Below are 5244 nucleotides of genomic sequence, written 5' to 3' on the forward strand. Positions count from 1 at the left end.
CTATCAGCTTTCTATTTTTTTTAAACCACAGTGTACTACAAGCGAAGTGTTTTCTTTTCTCAGATATCATATCTGTTGTTAATTTTCTTAACTCATCAATAAAATAACTCAGTTCTGAGTTAGCATTAAAATATTTGAAAAAATATTATAACTTTTAAACTGTTACAATTACAGAGTAATAAAGAAAGGCATATCTGGCTAACTACTAAAAAAAAATAAGCATCTTAATACAAAGCACATGCTAAAATGTTTTTTGCTATAGGATCAGAAAGTAATTAAACTTTGAAAATTCAATGATAAATGAAAATTGTAAGTAGCACTGTCAATTCTATAAAGCTGGTTGGTAAATGAAGAGTTTAGTTCAATAATTATAAACAGACCTTGGACAGAGAAATAAGGGGAAAAAAACTGTTCTCTGCAGTGTTGCTCACTGATTTGACCAGTTGTGATGCCTTCAGTTTGCAACTAGATGACTTCGGATGTCAATGCTTCGAGTCTCAAGTTTCCTTCTGTAGCATGTCTTTTTTTTTCCTTCTTCTTCAATAATTGCATATTATAATTTAAAAATATATGCTCCTAAGTGGGTCAGGGTGTATACAGCTTCTGTTAAGAAGAGAGAGGCAGCAGCAATAGTTAAATAAATATTTAAACTGCTGTAGTTATAGTCACTTTGTAATCACTCTACCACACCACTTCATATATGAAGTAATAGAACAGTCTTTTAGGACAAAGTTTGCAAAATACTAGTACAATAGCTTCAGTTGTTATATTTCCAATAATACGTTATTCTTCTAACAATATGAAATTTATTATTTGACTTTAGCATGTACAAAAGATACAATTACAATACAAAACACTTTTTTTCTATTATTACGTGAAAGTGAATAATGAGAATGCAACAACAGAAAAATCAAGGTACAAATGAACTGTTTTGAAATTAAATTAGAGAAGTTGAATGTCCAAAATCAAGAGTTTTCACCAGCTGTGTCTTAGAGAGGAAGTAGAGGTTAAAAGATGAGGCTTCTAGTTCTTGTTCTACCTTCAATTTATTTTCTAAAGACAATCTAAAAATGAAAACATCTGAACTTGGTGAAGATATCTCAAAAAGTTTAGCGACAAAGTTATAAAACTTATAAAAATCAGTATTAGGACAGGCGTGATGACTCAGTTTGTAATCCTAGCACTTTGGAAGACCAAGGAGAGAGAACTGCCTGAACCCAGAGGTTTGAGACCAGCCTGGGCAACTTGGTGAGACTTCGTTTCTACAGTAAATAAAAAAAAAAGCTGGCCATGCTAGCACGCACCTGTAGTTCCAGCTACTTGGAAGGCTAAGGTGAAAGAATCGCCTAAGCCCAGCAGGTTGAGGTTATGTTGGCCGTGAGTGTGCCACTGCACTCCAGCCTGGGTGACAGAATGAGACTCCAACACAATAAAAAAAAAAAGTATAAAAATTTTGGAAAGCAATAAAATGTTCAAAAGATATGAATGAGCATATCATCAAAGATGAAATACATGAGATTAATAAATACATATAAAAGGAAGCTTAAGCTCATTAAAAAGTACAGCAATCTAAATCACAACCACCATTAGATTCCATTTTATGGCCAAAAGAGGGTGAATATTCACAAGCTCTTGTTTAATTGTGTTGATGCTAACTGGTGCATTTTAGAAAAGAATTTAATGCCATCTTGCAATACTAAATACTTGCAAATTTTACAGCAGAGTAATATAGATCAGAAAAATATAGCTAAGAGAAATTTGGCATATATGTTCCAGGAAAGGATTAAAAAAATATACATAGCCCCATTTTTCATTATAGCAAAACACTAAGAAGGTACATTTTCACCTGCAAGAGACTATATTAACACATTGTGATATTTTACCAAATAGAATATTATACAACAGTGAAAATTACAAGCAATAAAATGAATGAAGTTTAGAAAAATATTACTGACTGAAGAAGAAAATAAATTTAAGGAGTAAAATAAAACTAAACTATATGTAGCAAAATAAAACTAAACAATATGAAGCAAAATAAAACTAAACAATATATTGTTTAGTGATAAAACTAAAAAGAAAATAAAAGAAAATTCAGAGGAATTTTAAACATGAATACCAGAATGTTTGAAAGCAGTATAGGTAAGGAGCAAATGTGGAGAGAGAAGTTACTGATAATATTTGAGTTTTCCATCTAAATAAATACATAAAGTAAAGGAGGGCCTTGCAATGACAATTGATAATAGTGAATATGAAACAAGAATTATGATAAATCAATTATGAAAACTTTAGATCCTTAATAAGAAAAAATAGCAATGACTGCATCCATTTTTCAGTTTAGGCTGTTATCACAAAACACCACTGAGTGGATATCTTAAACAAGCGACATTAATTTTCTAGGAGACTGGAAGTCCACAATCAAGGTGCTGATAAATTTAGTTTCTGGTGAGGACTTTCTTCCTGACTTGTAGACTGCCACTTTCTGTCTTCACACAGTCTCTTTGTGTGCACATGGAAAGAGTTCTCTGATGTCTCTTCTTTTTAAATCAACTCTGTTGGGTTATGTCCTTACAACCTCGTTTAACCTTAATTACCTACCTAAAGTCACTGTCTCCGAATACAGTCATATTAGTGTTTAAGAGATTCAATGTCTGAATTTGGGGGGATGAAATTCAGTGCATAATGCTACATAATGGTGGTAATAAACATTCAAACGTATTTCTATATGTCAAATAATTTAAGAAATAAAAATGCTATATAAATGTAAATATTTATATTGCATGTTTTTATAAATATATTTATAATAAAAATAATATATTTTACACATTTTGAAATTCTTTCTAACCTAAAACAATTAATTGAATTTGTTTCATTTTCTAAGAATATCATCCAGTATGCAGGAGGAATGAAGACATGGGATATTAGAAAATAATATGAATTTTTTAAAGACTAAAGATTTTGAAATTTTATGTTTCAGTAAATATTACTTCCAAATGAGTTACTGTATTTAAATGATGCATGCTTTCAAGTAAGAGTAAATAATTCCTTTGTAATGGTAATTTTGTTTAAAAAATAAATGAAATTTAATTAAAGAAAGCTTTATAAGTAAGAATATAACTATATTAAGAATCTCCCTTTGAAGTAAAAAAATACAAAAATTAAACTAAAATTATATTTTGACTTTATATTGAATTTATTTTCCTAGGCAACTGATTTGAGGAAAATTGTTGAATAGTAATGTAAGCTCATTTTGTTTGATCAAAGCTAGACTTTATACTTTGTAGACACAACTCATGCATGGAAATCTCTCTACAGGGTACTTCCTTTATGACAAAGAGTAACAAAACAAGCTATTCTTTTTATTCATATTTGAATTTACCTATTTCATAGTATTAGAACATTTTTGAACAATAGGTAAAATATTTTCTTCCAATTATATAGACTTTAAACGGATGCCATTATAATCCTATACATTTAGCAGAATAAAATTGCAACTCTTAAATATTGTAAAATTAAGACATTGTGTCTATTTTTTAAAAAGGTATTTAATATCAACTTGAACTACTTAGAATACTTGTCCAAAGTATTTTCTGCTCATTCTAATTTTCTTCTTTAAAGCTCTGGATGTACCTTGGCCAGGATGCATATTTATGTATTATTACAGACAAACGAGCACATGTGATAATCTATAAAATGTATAACTTATCAATCCAGCTATTTTTCTGTTGTTTGTCTTTAGATTATACCCTTAAAAGCTTAATTGATCATGGAAGACTACTCGTCCGTTCCTATAGCCTTTTGATTTTGAGTCACGGCCTAGGACTCCACTCTGAGTGTTTTTCTGCTGTGCCTTTTCCAACACGATTTATGCAAATATGGAGGGGAAAAACAAAGGTTATCCACTGAGAGTTGTGTCCTAAAATCACTTCCCACTATTTACTTGGTGCATCTGTTCTCACGAAAGTCCCAGTGAGGTTAGCGAGAATTCTAAACATGTGAAGATTTGGATCTATGCTAGTTAATGCTGGGCTGCTCTAGATTGGTATCCACAGAATCTGCTGAAGGGCTGGTAGGAGCAGCAACAAAAGCTCATGAGTGATGGCGCTCCAGTCCAGAGCACGGCAAGACCTGGGCTGCATGCTGTACAATGCCAATATTTGCACATATGAGACTTCCAAGATGGGGTGGAGAGGTGAGTGCAGGGGATGACAATGACTGAATGAATAATCAAGACTGAAAGAACTCATAAGGTGAACAATATGTTTGCAAGGTGGGAGCCAGGTTGAGAGTAGCCTCAAAATGTTGTTGTTAAAATTCATCAGGGCACCTGACTTACCATTTTCTTGACTAGGTTTCTCAAATTACAATCTGATCAAGCTCTAAGAACACTCTGCATATAATTTTATTCCAATACTCGAAGGTCAGACCTAAGGTTTTCAGAAGCATAGGGGTTGACTTAGTGGCTGCATTATGTATCTACTTCTAGAATGAAATCTTTATGGTTTTTTTTTCCCCACTGTCCTGTGATTTATCATATGATTGAAGAGTAATGACCTTTGCCAAAAGTGACTCTCTCTCAGGGAAGACACCTAGATACCCAGGTGTGGCTTTGCAACAGAACTGTGAGAATTGGTGACTACATACCAGGTACAGCTGGTTCAAATTAAGAAATAGTTACAATTTATCTTTAGTGTTCCACTACCTTTCTTTTTTCTGATACTTCACTGTCTCCTAGAATTAACATGACTTTTTTTTGTCTCAGATAATTGTTTAATAAGCTACATTAAGAGACGATCATTTCTAGACGTCATGCAGCTATATGGATTTAAGATTCAAAGAAAGAGACCTGATATTTGAAACATTATGTCAAGGAGTGAGTGAGGTGGCCACCCTTCATATTACCCCAAGCAGGGTGACACTATTCTACTTCCAAATAGCCCCGACTCCTTTGTAAGAGCAAGAACCCTTTAAGTCAGTCTCTCACCAAACTAAGGAATTATTTCTGGGACCATCTGGACAGTTGCCCAGTCACAAAGTTCATTGGTTCATAAAGCAATGAGTTTCACTAATTGAAAGCTCTACCAGAGCTTTCTTCTTTATACTGAACTGAAATTTATTTCTTGTTGTTGGCCACTTTTCTGTCCCGCCATGTTTGAGTCATTGGATAAGCCCCTTCTCTCCTTAGTAGAAGAGATTAATTTATTTGAATAAAGAAAGCATAGTAGAGCATGTTTTTATGAGACTAGT

The sequence above is a fragment of the Carlito syrichta genome, unplaced genomic scaffold (genome assembly GCF_000164805.1).
Source record: "Carlito syrichta isolate Samal-C Ts95f unplaced genomic scaffold, Tarsius_syrichta-2.0.1 Scaffold307981, whole genome shotgun sequence".
In the NCBI taxonomy this organism is placed as follows: Eukaryota; Metazoa; Chordata; class Mammalia; order Primates; family Tarsiidae; genus Carlito; species Carlito syrichta.